Genomic DNA, 18,817 nt, shown 5'->3' with positions numbered 1-18,817 from the left:
TATGTGGAGAGGCAAAAGACCCAGAATAGCCAACCTGATATTGAAGTAGAGTGAAGTGGGAAGATGACAACTTCAAGACTTAGTATAAAGGTACAGTAATCAAGATAGTGTGGTATTTGTATGGCAGAATAGTGATCTCAGATATAGACTCACCTATAGTTAAATGATTTTTTGATGAAAGGGCAAAGGCAATACAACAGAACAAAGATAATTTTTTCAACAAATAGTGAGAGAACAACTACATCTATATATCCACATATAAAAAATGAATTTATACACATATCTTATAGTATTCCCAAAAATTAATCAAAATAGATCATAGACCTAAATATTAAACACAAAACTATGAAACTCCTAAAACATAATATAGGAGATAATTTAGGTGACCTTGGGTAGCACAATGATGTTTTAGTTACAATACCAAAGGCATATTTTATGATAGAAAGGGTAACCTACACTTCTATAAAATTAAAAACTTCTACTCTGTGAAAGATGAAGTCAAGAGGCAAGAAGAGAAGACACAGACTATGAGAAAATATTTGGAAAATAAATATCTGAGAAAGGACTGTTATACAAGGAACCCTTAAAATGTGACAGTAAGGGAACAACCATTAAAAATATGGGCACGGGGCGCCTGGGTGGCGCAGTCGGTTAAGCGTCCGACTTCAGCCAGGTCACGATCTCGCGGTCTGTGAGTTCGAGCCCCGCGTCAGGCTCTGGGCTGATGGCTCGGAGCCTGGAGCCTGTTTCCGATTCTGTGTCTCCCTCTCTCTCTGCCCCTCCCCCGTTCATGCTCTGTCTCTCTCTGTCCCAAAAATAAATAAAAAACGTTGAAAAAAAAAATTAAAAAAAAAAAAAAAAAAATATGGGCAAAAGACCTGAATAGAAACCCTATGAAAGAAGATACAGAGATGGCAAACTCGACATATGAAAAGATGTTCATCATTGCACATCATTAGAGACTTGAAAATTAAAATAACAATGAAACCACTGTACACTTAATAGAATGGCTGAAATCCAAAACACTTGGGGACACCAAACATTGGGGATGATGTGGAATATTAAGAACTCTCATTCATTAGAGGTGGGAATGCAAAATGGCATACCTACTTTGGAAGACAGTTTGGCAGTTTCTTATAAAACTAAATTTACTCTTTACCGTATGACCCAGCAATTGTACTCTTTGATATTTACCCAAATGAATTGAAATATTATGTCCACCCCAAAACTTATATATGGATGTTTATAGCTTCTTTATATATAATTGTCAAAACCTAGAAGTCCCAAGATATCTTTCAGTAGTTGAATGGGTAAATGAATCGTGATACATCCAGACAATGGAATATTATTTAGCGCTAAAAAGAAATGAGTGGTCAAGCTGTGACAGAACATGGAGGAGGGCACCTGGGTGGCTCGGTTGGTCTGACTTTGGCTCAGGTCATGATCTCGCAGTTTGTGAGTTTGAGCCCCATGTCGGGCTCTGTGCCAACAGCTCAGAGCCTGGAGCCTGCTTCAGAGTCTGTGTCTTCCTCTATCTCTGACTCTGTCCCACTCACACTCTGTCTCTGTCTCTGTCTCTGTCTCTTTCAAAAATAAATAAAAAGCATTAAAAAAAAAAAGAAAAGACATGGAGGAAAGTTAAATGTGTATTACTAAATGCAAGAAGTCAATATGAAAAGGCTCCATATTGGATGATACCAACTATATGACATTCTGGGAAGTGAAAAATATGGAAACAATAAAAGATTAGTGGTTGCTCTGATTGGGGAAAGAGGGATGGATAGGCAAGTACAAAAGATTTTGAGGGCAGTGAAACTATTCTCTAAGACAGGACACTGATGGATACATGTTATAACACATTTGTCAAAGACCCACAGAAGGGGCGCCTGGGTGGCGCAGTCGGTTAAGCTTCCGACTTCAGGCAGGTCACGATCTCGCGGTCCGTGAGTTCAAGCCCCGCGTCAGGCTCTGGGCTGATGGCTCGGAGCCTGGAGCCTGTTTCCGATTCTGTGTCTCCTTCTCTCTGCCCCTCCCCCGTTCATGCTCTGTCTCTCTCTGTCCCAAAAATTAAAAAAAAAAAAAAAAAAAAGTTGAAAAAAAAAAAAAAAGAAAAAGACCCACAGAATGTACAACACCAAGAATGAACCATAATTAAATTATAGATTTTGGGTAATAATGTTGTGTCAGTGTACATTCACTTATTTTAACAAGTGTACATTATGGTTTAAAATGTCAATATTGATGAGGTTGTGCATGTTTGGGGACAGGAGGTATATGGGACCTCTTCATAATTTCTGCAAACCTAAAATTACTCTAATAATAATGTTACTAATTAAAAACATAATATTCAATATTTTTTATAATATGATAAATATCAGTTAAAACTTCTAGAAATCCAGCAAACCCAAAACAGGGTAAAGACAAAGTAAATCACACCTATGTATATGTAACCAAAATTCTAAATATCAAAAATAAAGAGAAATTAAAAAAAAAAGATAATGTTCCTATACATTGAGAGGAATAAAGATTTAAAAGTGGCTGATTTTGACCAGAAAAAAATGAGGCTAGAATATTTTTTTATCTAACAAAAGAAAAATACTTAACAAACTGAAAAAATAATTTAAGGCACCTAGAGATGCACAAAAGCTGATAGAATTGATGACTGGTAAGTGTGCACTACTAGAATTGCAAAAGAAAATTCCTGGGGCTGAAGGGAAATAATTATAAGTAGAAACTGGAAATTGCAAGAATGAAAGAAAAACACCAGAAATGGCAAAGAAGAAGGAATATTTAAACATCTATTTTGTGTCCTTTCCAAATGTATTTAAAATCACTTTAGTTACTAATTTAAAAATTTAAAAAGATTACTGAGTATATAATATATGTAGAAGTAAAATGTATGACAAAACAGTATAATAAAGTGGGAAATGAAAGTATGCTGTCATAAAATTCTTACACTATACATGACATGATATGATAGTTTTCCAAAGCAAACTGCATGAGGTTAAAGATATATAAGTAAGTCATTCAGGAAATTCTAAAAAAATAAAACCAAGATACATAGGTAATATATTAATAACAATGATCAAATGGAAAACTAAAAAACAAAGAAATATTGTTTTATTGAAAAGAAAAAGAACAAAAATAAGAAAATATAAAATTAATAAGATCATAGAATTAAAGTCAATCACATCAATATCTCCCTCCTTCTTTCTTCCCTCCTGCATCTCTCCATCCCTCTCTTCCTATTCCTTTCATTCCTTTCAGGCATTCTTTTATTTGATATCTTGTTTTGTTTTGTTTTTGTTTTCCTAATAAGCTATTTTTTTTACTAACTTGTTTTATTGCTTTATTTTCCTTTTCCTTTTCAATTGTAATTTTGTTAAACATTTATGGAAGGAGCATTTATGATTATCCTTTAGTCCCCCATCTTTACCTACAATTATAGACAATACACATTTAATGATTCTTCACTATACTCTGTCATTATGCTAGATTCTGAAGATACAAGAGCTATAGAATCAGTAGTGTGTTGGAGATGGCTTTTATAGAAGCCAATTGCAAAATTTTCAAGAATTTTGCAAGCCAGCTCATGTCAAATCAGTAGCCTGAAAGCAGCTTCTGAAAGGAATCTGTGAAAGGCTACATTTCTGAGACATTTACTTTCCAGAGATTCAGTCCTTTTTTGAGAGAGAGAGAACATGGACGGGGCAGAGACAGAGGGAGACAGAGATGTCCAAGCAGGCTTCATGCTGTTAGTACAGAACCCGATGTGGGGCTCAAACTCACAAACCATCCAATCAAGAGATGAGTGGAAATCAAGAGTCAGTTGCTCAATGGACTGAGCCACCAGGCACCCTCCAGAAATTCATTTCTTAAACGTTTAAAAACACACTATGAACAAACACTACTTAGAGTATAGGCATTATAATAGTAAAAATAGTTTTTAAATGAACACAAAGGAGCGACACTCAGCTAAATCTTAGAAAATTGTAATAGCTTTCCAGGGATTAATGTGTAAGAAAACGTAAAAAATAAGTACAGGGTGAATGTTGCCTGCATCTGAGGCTGGTGTGGTAAACAAGGGCCTGAATTTGGAGAACTTTGTAAGCCCTTCAAGGAAATTAGAAAGGTATAACTGAGAAGATATTGTAGTTCATTTGATTTGGGACGAGGGTCTTGAATCTCTTGAGTTCAGGAAGATACGGGGTTTCAGACTGGAACAACTGGATGAAACATTATCATTCCTGGAGCTAAAAGACAAGAGAGAAAGAAGAAGTTAAGGAAGTAAAAATGAGTTCCATTGTTGATTGCTGATTTTTAGTTCCTATGGAATAATCCAGCCCATAAGTGTATAGACCATTGTATATGTATAAGTCAAACTCAAGATAATCACTCAGGCCAAAGACTGATTTCAGAAGTCTTAATATAGATGATTATAGTGAATAAGATCAACTAGAGGGTTTCTAAACATTTTGTATACCGCAGATTCTTCAGAGAGAGAGATAAAACTTTCCAAAATATGTGTAAAGTGTGTCTACCTTTTCTAAGAATTTAAAAAATATTCTAAAAGTTGTGTGTATTCTCCAATCAATGAGCCACTGATATATTCTGAGAACTATATCAAATCCAAAACAAAATATTTGTCAGTAATCTACATCTTGAAAATTTTAGATACGATGAAATCCAGTAACTTTTTTATAGTAAGAAATAATAATTAAATTATAATCTATATGCTATAGAGGTCAGGATTTTGGCAGGTCACTTTTTAAACCAACTTTATAACCTTATTAGGAATACTTGCTATTTCTTCTTTACAGAATTTTTGATACTTTTGGATTTTAAAAATAACATAATCATCTGCAATATAATTTAGAAAGATGAAGTGATTTTGATTTATGCATCTCCTACTATGGAGTATCTTGATTGCTCATGAATGAAATAAACTATAATTTATGCTGGCATTTTAGCTACAAAATAAATGACAGTCACCATTTTGATCCAAACCTCAATGAGAGAACTGTGCAGTATGCATTTCACCTATAATATTTAGTCAATTTTTTTCTTCTTAGAGGTCTGTTTCATAATCTTTCTTGAAAATAAAACCAATAGAACAAATTTACAAAATATATAGCACTCCACTCAAGAAACATATTAAACTTTATTTGTCAGAGAGTATTAAAATAAATCCTGTGGGATTCCAAAAGGAGCCCATTTCAGACTCTATGGAAAATTTAAATGTTCTTCCATAAAACTTTCAGCAAAGAGCATGTTCATAGTCTAGTTTAAAGTAAATTTTCAATAAATACATATACATTTACTCAAATCATTTTTATGTTTATTGGCTATATGCTAAATATTGTGCTGACTATGGACGAGATTTGGCAAACTTTTTTTCTGGAAAAAGCCAGATAGTAAATATTTTAGGCTTTGTTGGTCTTACTTTCTCTAACTACTCCACTCTACCATTGTAGTAGAAAACAATGAACAAACAATACATAAATAAATGAGTGTTTTGGTTTTTTCCCAATGAAACTAGCAGTTATTTGGCTGGATTTGGCCTACAAGGCCTGCTCTAGAAGATACAAAATGGATTGAACATGGTGACTAGGTCAGTATTTGTAGACAAGCTCACTGTACTTATTTTAATATACTTGATATGCCTTCTAAAAATAATAATTTTGGGGGCGACTGGGTGGCTCAGTTGGTTAAACATCCGACTTCAGCTCAGGTCATGATCTCACGGTCTGTGGGTTTGAGCCCAACATCAGGCTATGTGCTGACAGCTCAGAGCTTGGAGCCTCCTTCTGATTTTGTGTCTCCCCCTCTCTCTGCCCCTCCCATGCTCACACTCTGTCTCTCTCTCTGTCTCTTAAAAATAAATAAACGTTTAAAAAAGACTTTAAAAATAGTGATAATTTTTATCTAAAAGATACATGTACATGTCATATGAATGAAACAATACATATCAACTAAAATCCCAATATCCAATAATAACTTTATGGTATTTATTGAACATGATTCAACATATATTCTATGTATATGTTTGGTTTGGTAAATGGATAGATATTGAGAAAAAAAAATCACAGGAATATAATTATATTACACATTCTATATAGACATAAACAGTACACAGGGAGGCTGGGAAGATGGTAAAGTAGGAGGACCCTAAGCTCACCTCATTCCATGGATACAACTAGGTAACACTCACATCAGCATAAATAACTCAGAAAAGGACTTGAAGACTGGAGGAACAAACTCCACAACTAAAGGTAGAGAAGAGACCACATCCAAGAATGTAGGAAAACAGAGACATGGTGGGGAGATAAAAGGGCCCCAGTCTTCCATGGTCAGGAGGGAGTGAGGGTGCAGAGAAGGGTGAGAAAGAGACTATTAACACAGGGAAACCACACAGAAAACATGAATCCCCAATATTTGCCATTGAAAGTGAGAGGGGCTGAATTTTGTGAATTCTTACAAACAGTAAGACTTAAAGCCTGGAATTTTAAAAATCAGGGGGCTCTACTCTGAGAGAGCATAGTGGGCCTTAGGAAGCTGAGTTTCTACCTTTACAGAGACAGCAAGACAAACAGCCCATGGAGACACAACATAGAAGCAGCAGTTTGAAAAATGCCTGAAGCATACAGGAGGGAGAGTTACTTGTGTAGAGCATGTCCTGGAGAAGCAGGGATCACAGGGAGACCCCTCCAGGAAAAATTAGCTGGCAGGTGTCATTTCCCTCCCCTGCTTCCCAGCATAAACATAACTACCTGTGGGAACCAGCATTGGGCAGACACTTGCCACATAATTTGCTAGTACCAAGGCCTGCTTGCCCAAACTTTGGCAGATCCACCTTTTCCAGTCATGCTTGTCTCAGTTCCAGTGCTGTGAGTCTTCTCTCCCAGAAGACCAGGTAAACCTCACTAACACCAGATCTTTATTTCTGCAGGGCCTTCATCATGGGGGTGACACCGTTCACCTACTTGGGAGAACACATCCAACTTTTTATAACAGCACATCCATCCACACACATAATGCAGAATGCCCCAACTGGCTTAAGTCTCTATCATGGCTGTGGATCTCCTATACAGGAGGACTGGAACCATCTTGCTAAAAGGTACATGCCCCAATCACCACCTTCAAGAGCAAGAGACTTAGTTGACATTCCTAAGACACAGAAAAAAATACAGAAAGTTAGACAAGTTGAGGAGACAGAGGAATAAGTCTTAAAGAATAGGACAAAACAACAGCAGGGTGCCTGGATGGCTCATTCAATCAAGCATCCAACTCTTGATTTCTCATAAGCATTTTATAGTTTTCAGACTACACATCTTTCACCTCCTTGGTGAGGTTTATTCCTAGGCATCTTATTACCCAGAAATGAACCCACAATTATAAGGGTCATAGGGAAATTCAAGGAGACACAAAGAAATGGAAAGACATTCCATACTCATGGATTGGAAGAAAAAATATTGTAAAAATGTCTATACTACCCAAAGCAATCTACACATTTAATGCAGTCTTTATCAAAATGCCAATAGCATTTTTCACAGAAGTAAAACAAACAATCCTAAAATTTGTATGGAACCACAAAGGACCCCAAATAACCAAGGCAATCTTGAATAAGAAAAGTAAAGTTAGAGGCACCACAATTCCAATCTTCAAGTTATATTACAAAGCTGTAGTGATAAAAACAGTATGGTACTGGCACAAAAATAGACACATACATCAATAGAACAGAATAGAAGACCCAGAAGTGAACCCACAATTATAAAGACAATTTATCTTTAACAAAGCAGGAAAGACTATTCAATGGGAAGAAGACAGTCTCTTCTGCAAATGGTATTGGGAAAACTGGACAGCAACATGCAAAAGAATGAAACTGGACCACTTTCTTAAACCATACACAAAAGAGAGAAAGGGGAGGCCTCTTGCACTGTTGGAAGAATGCAAACTGGTGCAGTCACTGTTGAAAACAGTATGGATGTTCCTCAAAAACTTAAAAAATAGAATACCCTAGGATCTAGTAATTACACTATTGAGAATTAACCCAAAGAAGATAAAAACACTAATTCAAAGGCATACATGCACCCTTATGTTTATAGCAGCATTATTCCCAATAGCCAAAATATGGAAGCAGGGCAAGTGTCCATCCATTGATGAGTGGATAAAGATATAGATATAGATAGATATAGATATAGATATAGATATAGATATAGATATAGATATAGATAGATATAGATATATGCAAAATGGTATATTATTCAGTTGTAAAAAATAATGAAATCTTGATTTTGCAATGACATGGATGGAGCTAGTGAGTTCAATAAGTGAAAAAAGTTAAAGACAAATACCATGAGATTTCACTCATATGTGGAATTTAAGAAACAAAACAGATGAACAAAGAAAAAAAGAGAGAGAGGCAAGCCAAGAAACATAGTTTTAACTATAGGGAACAAACTGATGGTTACCAGAGGGGAGGTGAGTCAGGAGATGGATAAAATAGGTGATGAGGATTAAAGAGTATATTTACCCTGATTAACATTGAGTAATGTATGGAATCACCTAATCACCATATTGTACATCTGAAACTGATATAACATTATTTGTTACCTATAGCGGAATTAAAATTAAAACACTGAAAATAAACATGTAACATTTTCCTTGAATTTAAAAAGAAAAGAATCAAAACCAAAGTTCTTGGTTACTTTCAAATATTTGCAATCAACAAGATTTCAATTGTTTCTATAGTTAAGAATAAGAATTAAAAGCTATTAGAAGGTAAATATGTGTATTTTTTTTACTATTTTTCCATTTTAAACAGTACATTTTAAAAGATTATGTAAAAATCAAATTATTCTAATATGTACAAAATTGCTATTCACTCAAAGATAGAAATAAAAAAGCAACATGATAGAAAAAAATATCAAAGTGAAAGTTTAAAAATAACATACTATTTTTAAATCAATATATTGGTAAAGGCTTTATCAGAAAAACTTAGAATGTGATATAGATCTTAAAGGATAGATCATAATAATGACAACAATTATAGTGTAGTTTATAGTTAAAAAGTACTTGTGCACATGTTGTCTAATTTAGATAGATATCTTCACACACAATGAAGCTGAGAGATCAATTTGAACAAAGGTAAGAGATCAGAATCTATAAGGCATATTTGGGGGAGTAAGTGAATTCTCTGACTTAGTGAAGCCACAGGGTAAGTATTTTGGCTGAAAAAAAAAATAGAAACAGAACTATAAAATGTATGAAATTTACATATTAGCTTTTAGGCTATGTGGAAATCAAATCAGATCTGCATATAGGAATATTCATATAGCAAATTCTATTTGATAGATTGTAAGGGGATATATGAAGTTTGGATAATAAATTAAAATATAATTGTAGAACATTATTTACAAGAAGAATTAAATTCCTGAATTAGTAAAGTGGAAGAAAAAGTAGAAATACAAAAGTGTTTGTGGCAACATTCATTTGTAACATAAATTGACATAACATTGTTTTTGATTTGCTCCCTTTTTCAGGAATGAGCAACTTCTTTTCTTTGATGTAAGCTTCCATCTTGATCCCTGTGATTCTAGGGAGCAAACAATCCAAATTCTTCCTTTATACCAATTCTTTCTCTCTCTTCTTGGAGTTCAAACTCAGACAAACCTGAGCAATGGAAGTCTTTCTTTCCAAAAAAGGCCAAACTAGGGTTAATGGGATAACCTCCTCTTACTCATCATGGATGTAATAATAATGATAATAATAACAATAAGTGATAATATTTTTAATAGAACGTTTACTATGTGTGAGACATACCAACAGATTTATAAACATGAAATCTTTCAGGCTTAAGTTGTTAGTGGAAATGAGAAGAAATGATGCAAAGATGGAGAAGCAGATGCCTGGCAATATTAAGACCACAATTGTAGTTTATATGGCCTTGTTTCTTACATCTCATTCTTATGATTCTGTGAGTTCCCTAACTGTCTTTCTCAGGTATGGGAGCCAACAATCTTGTATTTCCTTAAGCTACTCTGAAAGAGTTTGCTAATATTAGAAATAGAAGTGTACCAGACACCTGGGTGGCTTAGTTAGTTAAGTGCCCAACTTTGGCTCAGGTCATGATCTTGTGGTTTATGAGTTCAAGCCCACATTAGGCTCTGCATGGACAGTGAAGAGCCTTGGGATTCTATCTCTTCCTCTCTCTCTGCTCCTCTCTCTCTCTCTCTAAAAAAATTAAATAAATAAATAAATACATTTTTAAAAGTATATTGAAAAAAGAAATAGATGTGTACCAACAAATATAGTTCTTGACTGGTTAGACAAAGAAGAAGTAGGATTAATAGAAGGTGATTCTGAAGTTTGGAGTTCTATCGACTGTAAAAAGGAGATTCATGGAGGACCGAGGAATAATCAGCTATCTATTGTAGGGGGCAGTAATTTCAATTTTGAGAAACCAGCAAGATATGTGTAGAATAAAGAAGATTTTTTAGTGAGGGGAAAGAAAGTCCAGAGAGCCTACCATTACTGCTTTTATGACTGTGCCACCTGTGCATTCTCCTAGTGTCCCTTACTCAGGATCACACTTAACTTAATGGCATGCTTTCATTATCTGGATTTCTTAATAATTTCATCTCTGAACTTATGGTTTTCCAATGATACAATGGAGCTTATGTGTGAGCAGAAGAGATATGCATCATATGCTTATCCTTTGTTCCTAGCTGTCTCATTTGCATGTAGCATTCACCACGTCACATGAGAGCAGGATTCTAGTAGTTGTATAATGTGTGGGAATTCAGTGAGTCTAGAAGTAACTATAAGGTAATCACTGACTAAAGTAGGAGCACTAACAAACCCAAGGGACCACACTTTCTCCTTGAACCAGAATTTACTTTGAATTCAAAGGAAGACAGTGGCATTCTAAGAAACATAAATGGCCTAATATCACTCTCCTATTGTTTTTTTATTCACCTTACTTTCCTTCAGCCAAGGACTTACACTGAAAATGATGACATGGAAGGAAGATAAAGGAAAGATAAAGAAAGAAAGATAAAGTAGCCCACAGCTCCCTTTCTTTTAGTTTCTTCTTTAGTCATTAATAAGCCAAAGGTAGAGAGTGTTGGCAGGATATGCATGTATTAAGAAGTGAAAGATTGTCATAGACTCAAGGTCTGGGGTTCTTTCTTCTCCAGCAAGAAAGCAGGATACAGGATTAAAAATACGAAAGAGGCTAATGTCTGGGAGAAGATAAGAGCCTGGAGTAAGGTTTGTTCCATTTTTATTAGGATCAGAAAGCTTACAAACATGGTGATGGATGCGCACAAAGAGAAAATGAAATTGTGAACATTAACTCATGAGTGTGAGGGAAAGGGGGTTTTGAAGATATGTGGTGTTAGGGTTTGGGTTAATACAGAACAAAATCCTGGAGCCAGGCAGAAGGCTGTTTTCAGCAGACGTGAGACACCACATCTGTTTACTGGTCTAGGGGACAAGAAAGACAGAGTACCCTACCTCAGGGTCAACAAGGTACTTTTATTTTGCTAATTACTCCCCTCTGGGCAACTTCTCCCCACTCAACAGTTTATAGCCCTATTTACCTGTTTGCTTAATTTTGGCCCTTTCCTTCCTGTGAAAGCAGCTTTCTGCTATAGTATTAAGTTGGGGAGCATTTCTGCCTGAATACCTAATCTTGTTTACTTCATCTTGGATATTTTCCTCATGAGATTCCCTATTCTTTTACTTTTGTCCTATACTGGGGACTTGGCCCCACCTTATCTAATCTTATTTACCTAATCATGTTTACCCAAACTTGAGTGTGAACATCCTATGACTTTCTAAGTCTTTATGTCTTACTAACCCATCTGTGCAAGCTTACGGAATCCCTAAGCTTATGCCCCACAAAAGTAAACAATTTTTTTGTGTGTGTACATTTCCATTATTCTGGTAAGAACAAAATACATCTGCATTAATGAGCTACAAAATATGAATTGTGTCATTAGGTGATTTTGCACATTAGTCGAACACTCTTATATTTGCATTTAAAACTGGAATTGTACAATATAAAGATGAATAGCAAAATTCATATTAATAATTAACATTTTAACTCTACTTAGAACAGTATTAAATTCAAAATAAAAGCAGTATGTCAGATCAAGGGAGAGACTGTAGAAGAAAGAAAAAGCTTTATGTCTTAGTACCTTTAATGGCACTATTTTTCTATTTTCTGAACAAAGAATCCTGTATTTACATTTTGCACTGGGTCATGCAAATTGTGGAGCTGACCTTGAAGTCCATGCTAAAAATAGTAAAACAAATATACATGCCCTTCTATTCCATCTATTATATTTTATCCCCCCATGAGTGTGGAGTGACTTATCAGATGTTGAGAATCCATCATCCATAGGCCCACTTTTCACTATTGAGTAGACCAAAAGTATTTAATGTTATTATTCTCATCTCTTTGTCTTTCTTTTCTCTCTGCTGTTGGCTGCTCATAGCCTTTGAGCTTCTCTCAATTCAATAAGGTAAGATTACCAGAGTAGGCTCTATTCCTACCAGTGAGAAATCTGCAAATAGGATACCTAAATTCACAATATGTAGCATTAATGTGTAGATTCAAGTTTGCTCTGTAGCCCAGCATTTAATGACAAAAAAGGCTGATACTTTGATTCCTTATTTATTTATTTATTTATTTATTTATTTTTGAGTGGTTTAAGCTCATTAAAGATAGCTGGGATTAATTATTACCTGTGAGAAAATGATTGCCCTTAAAAACTTCAAACATAGATATCAGCAAGTACACTATGAGTCAAATTTTGTAAAAGTAAGACAAGGTTGTTGGGGAAAATATACAGGTATTGCCATATGGGCTGGTTTCTATATGCTCATGTTGGCTTTTTAAATAGTAAGAGAGATAATAGATTTCAGACAACTTCAGGATTCCTGAGAAATTACTGCTATTGTGGAAGACTTTCTAAAAATTTTAAATATATTAAAAGTTAATATTTTCAACAAATTTTCAATATAGTCAGACAACCACCAGTTATGGGGAATAGAAAGAGTGGAAAAGTAGGAAGATAGTGGAATCATCCTCCTCCCTATCTTCTAACTGCTTATCATTACTATGTAAGTTACTAGCAGTTTAAAAAGGAGGAATGAAGGATAAGAAAGATGCTTGATACTATTGTCCATCAATCATCATGTCTCTTCACCACAAGTGGCAGTTTTAGAAAAGTACCAGGAAGAGCTCACAGGAAACAAGTGTTGGGACAGCAGAAATCTTTGGATCAGTTATCCATTATTACCATCGATATTATTATATACACCTTTTATTAGAAGTCATTTGTACCAGTTTTTTTTATAACATACTAATGCAAATAATATAAATTACATGATCACATGCCTTGGGGTTTTAAAGATTAAAAAACACTATACAACATGAGGGCAATAATTGATTATTAACATATATATTCAAGGCTACAGAGAACTCTTTTATTTTTTTTTTTTTTTTAATTTTTTTTTTTCAACATTTTTTATTTATTTTTGGGACAGAGAGAGACAGAGCATGAACGGGGGAGGGGCAGAGAGAGAGGGAGACACAGAATGGGAAACAGGCTCCAGGCTCCGAGCCATCAGCCCAGAGCCTGACGCGGGGCTCGAACTCACGGACCGCGAGATCGTGACCTGGCTGAAGTCGGACGCTTAACCGACTGCGCCACCCAGGCGCCCCGAGAACTCTTTTAAAGATATTCTGAAAGATGGGGTGCCTGGGTGGCTCAGTTGGATAAGCGTCCAACTTCAGCTTGGGTCATGATCTCATGGTTTACGGGTTTGAGCCCCACATTGGGCTCTGTGCTGATAGCTCAGCACCTGGAGCTTGCTTCAGATTCTTTGTCTCCCTCTCTCTTTGCCCTACCCCACTCATGTTCTGTGTCTCTCTCTGTCTCTCAAAATAAATAAATAAACATTAAAAAAAATTTAAAAATGAAGATATTCTGAATGAGGTAAGCTATTTCCCAAATTAACTGTTTTTCTTATTTTCCTAGATCTGAATTTTAGAAAACATGTCAAGTGCTCATTAAATAGAGACCTCACAATGTGAAATACTGGTTTTTTTTTTGAGGTCCAAGATTGCAATTTCTGAGCAGACACATCCTGTGCCTATAAAAAAATTAATGTAAGGCTACTTAAGGGAGATTAAATTGTGTGATTATTACTTTCAAATATAGAAAAGGTCATATAGGTTCATTTTTTTTTTCAGATACTAAAATTGAAAAGAATAGAGTCTAATTTTGGTATGAGTGATTGTTTTAAGAATAATTTTATTTTAACCTGACCCATTCCAACCTTCTGACAGATAATTTCTGAAGCAAATCCAAGTCTGTCAAAAACCAGTATTTATCTACATTTATGTCAGCTTTGGCAAGCATAAACTGTCTAAACATTGAGCCATAGTATTCATGAATTGGAAGCTTTTCTTATCCACAAACCATTAATGTAATGAATAGAGAGTAAGGTGAATTGTTAATTATTTGTTCATTTATCATGCCTTTATGAATATCTTAAAGGTATTTTAAGATGCATCATTTCTTATGTTTAGTTAGAAAGCCTGTCAAAGTTTTTTTTTTTTTTGTTTTTTTTTTTAGATGAAAGCTTTGTGTGGGGATGAATAAAATGCTAAAGTAACATATTAAAAACAAACAAACAAACAAACAAACAAAAATGTCCTTGGTCCACCAAGGGATTATTGTCATTTTTATGTACAACCGGCCTAATATAATATAGTAGTTAAGCCTGTCTGTGTTGAAATATTGAACTTTCTTTCACAGTACACGTGTTTATTCTTAGTATATGCTAGTTATAGTTGTTTATTGTTGGAATAGTTTTAATCTGAGTGCTCAGGAATTCCTTAGCTAAAAGATGAAGTAAAATGGGAATACCATTCTGCTCATTTTACTCAAGTAAAATGGGGCTAATTGTCAGGTTTGAGAAAGCAGCCTAAGACACAGGCATGAATTCATGACTTCCTGTGTGGGTACAAGGCTGATCTTGCATACCAGCTCTGAATCAATCTATCCTCATAGACTTAATACACACTTCCAGAGAAATGTATATACAATTTTACATCCTTGAGAGTGACGAATCTGATAATTTATTTTTCAGAGAGGGGAGTGAGCGAGGGAGAGACAGAATCCCAAACAGGCTCAAACTCAGGAACCTTGAGATCATACACTGAGCCAAAGTCTGACACTTAACTGACTGAGCCACCCAGGCCCCCATCTCCTTCTATTTAAAAAAAAAATGGCAAAATAACAGTTTAGACATATGAAAGAAAGTTAATTATCAGTCCAGGTGTGTATACACACGCGCACACACACACACACACACGCAAACACACACACACACACACACACACACACACACAAGAGTATGTCTAAAGACTTGATCTCCAACTCTGCTGTTTCAAATTCATCTGGAATATTTGGGTCACACTCTAGCTCTAACCTATCAGAATAAGCTGGGACAGACCATAGAAATCTGTTTTTTTAAATAATAATTTCATATTATTTTTCCAGTAAAGTTAGAGAACCACTCTACAATGTATATTTTCATTAAATATATAAATAAGAAAAATGTATTTTCTGTCGGTTAGTAAATAGATCAAGCTGATTTAAAAAAGAGACTACAAAATATATAGGATCAATAATGACAGAAGTTTTATTCTATGTAGATTCCAGAGGGAAGAGTTCCAAAGTTTGGGCATGGAAGGAAAGCTGTTCCTTGAAGATAGAGACTTAGGTTCATTTTATATGTTCTTCTGGAGCCCAAGTGGTTAAAACTAGCCTATCAGAATCCGGCCTATGTTTCAGAATTAAGGAAAGGACAAATAATAAAGAGCAAGAAGATGTATCAGGAATATATTATTCCAAACATGCCCACATTTCTTTTGCCCACATCTCTCTCATTCTCACTGTAAGCAATACTTGGAAACATCCCAAATATCCATCAACAAGAGAGGCCCAGCTAAAACTCAGGGTAGACATCTACACCTGAAAATAGTAATGAGAAAACACAATGTTTATAGTATCTCTCCCTCTTTTCCTCTCTCTCTCCTCCCACCCCAAGAAATAGTTGGATAGATTCCCAGTGTCTATGAACAAGAGGATAAACAAATTGTGGTATATTTATACAATGAAATACTATTGAAGCACAAAAAGGAAGAAACTACCAATATACACAACAACATGAATGAACATCTTAGACATAATGTTGGACCAAAATAGGCTGAATACAAAAAAAGGACATGTTGTTTAATTCAATATATGATATTTGAAAGCAAGCACTAGTTTGTGTGTGATGATAAAAATTAAGATGTTTAAAGTTTGCCCTTATTATATTTTTAATTTTTGTAAGATTGGTAAATGATGTCTCCTATTTATTTATTTATATATTTGTTTATGTACTTATTTATTTATCTGATTGGTAATTTATTCCTTTTTTTCCCCCTTGGTCAGTCTATGACTGGTTTATGTATTTTCTTAGGGTTAAAAAAAAAAACAACAACAGCCTTTTACTTCATTTCTTTTCTATTTCTCATCCACTTTCTTTTTCATTGATTTCATTTACCTTTGATATTTTCTAACTTCTTCTTGACATGGGTTTAATTTTCTTTTTACCTAATTTTAGCATGTAATTTCACACCAATAATTTTATACTTCTTTTTTCTGCTTATGTATTTAAATTCTTACATAACAGCTACCACTTCTAGTCTTTAAAGGCTGTTTTTTTTTATTTTTATTTTTAAACATTTATTAATTTTTTGAGAAAGGGGGGGCGGGGGCAGAGAGAAAGGGAGACACAGAATCTGAAGCAGGCTCCAGGCTCCAGCACAGAGACTGATGTGGGGCTCGAACTCACGAACTGTGAAATCATGACCTGAGCTGAAGTCGGACGCTTAAGTGACTGAGTCACCCAGGTACCCCAGGGCTGGTTTTAACAGGGAAAGACCTTTACCAATCTTCCTGGCTAAAGATTCTGGGAGCGTTTCAAATGTTTTCTCTGGATGTGCACACTCCTTCCTTCTTTCTCCATCCTTGGATGAGAAGTTTCAAGGTTGTGCATCATCTCTCAATCTCACAGACCTCTGCTTGCCACCATAAACCACCTTCTCCTTTTCTCTAGAGTGGTTCACTGACAACGTGGGACAATGGATGCACACTCTACTCTTCTCTTTCATTCTAGGGGAAAAGTCTGAGAGTATGCACCTTCTGTCTGTCTTGTAGAGGCTGGCTGGCTCCATAAATCTTCCTCCCTATTTCTCTAAGTAAATGCACTGAAATACCAGGAAGTTGAGTACAAGCTTCACATTTCTCCCTTACTCCTGAAGGAAAAGTATGAAGACTGTACATCTTCACTCAATTTTTCAGGGCCATGCAGCCCCAAAGAACACCCCTTTTCTTTCCTCTCTGTTGCCTAAAGGCATTCAAACTATGCTCTGGGTGATGGGAGACAGAAGTATGTCTTTTGGACATCACACAAAAAGACTAGGGATATTAAATGCCTGCTTCACTTGCTCTTTCCCTAAAAACAACAACCATGGGCCAAGTGAATCTCTCTCAGTGTTGGCTGTGCCAGGTTCAGAGGGCAGTCAATCTGCTTACCAACTTCAAAGTGTTTTTTTTTTTTTTTCTTGTCTTTGTGCTTATCTGAGGTGTTGCAATTTCTTAAGCAGACTCTGGGGTTCTCACAAAAGTATTCTGCCCCCAATATCAGAGGTTTGGGGCTTCCTATTCCACCGTCTTGCTAAGCATATAAATTTATAGATATACGTCTAAACACCTTTTCAGGTGATCCCGTAAATTTTGAATTTGTTTTCAATTTTTCTTGCATTGAAAATTTCTACTTTCCATTGTTCTTTTCTTTTCTTTTTTTTTGAATTCCTTTTTAGGTTTGCCATTTAATATCCACATATTTCGGAGTTGATTTCATCATTAATTTATAGGTTACTTAGTCCTTTTGTGGATAAAGAACATACCACTTTAGGATTTTAAGAATTCAATACCTTTAAGTGTATTAAATTGTGGCCAATAAATTACCTGATGTTGATGAGTATCCCATCATGTGCATTTGAATACAAATTGAAATCTGCTGTTATTGTGTGGAGAATTCTATTAATGTGAACTTTAAGTTGGCAGAGAGTATAATCAAGTCCTATTTCCATGTAGACATTTGTTTACATTTTCTATTAATTGAATTTTTTAAAAAATTAAAAACAATAGCTTTATTGATACATGATTCATTTACCATAAAACATACACTTAAGTGTACAACTCAGTGGGCTTTTATAGTATTCATAGCGTTTTGCAGACTAATCACTAATTTTATTTATTTTTAAATTATTTTTTAAAACATAATTTATTGTCAAGTTAGCTAACATACAGCGTATACAGTATGCTCCTGGCTTTGGAAGTAGATTACCATGAATCATAGTTTACATACAACACCCATTGCTCATCCCAACAAGTGCCCTCCTCAATGACCATCACCCATTTTTCTCTCTCCCCTGTCCCCACCCCACCCCCCAACCAACCCTGTTCATTCTCTGTATTTAAGAGTCTCTAATGGTTTGCCTGCCTGTTTGAAACTATTTTTTCCCCTTATCTTACCCCATGGTCTTTTGTTAAATTTATCAAATTCCACAAATGAGTGAAAATATATGATATGTGTCCTTCTCTGACTGACTTATTTCACTTAGCAGACTTCCCTCCAGTTCCATCTATGTTGTTGTAAATGGCAAGATTTCATTTTTCTC

The sequence above is a fragment of the Neofelis nebulosa genome, chromosome 10, assembly GCF_028018385.1.
Source record: "Neofelis nebulosa isolate mNeoNeb1 chromosome 10, mNeoNeb1.pri, whole genome shotgun sequence".
Taxonomy (NCBI): domain Eukaryota; kingdom Metazoa; phylum Chordata; class Mammalia; order Carnivora; family Felidae; genus Neofelis; species Neofelis nebulosa.
Note: the sequence above shows the minus strand (reverse complement) of the source record.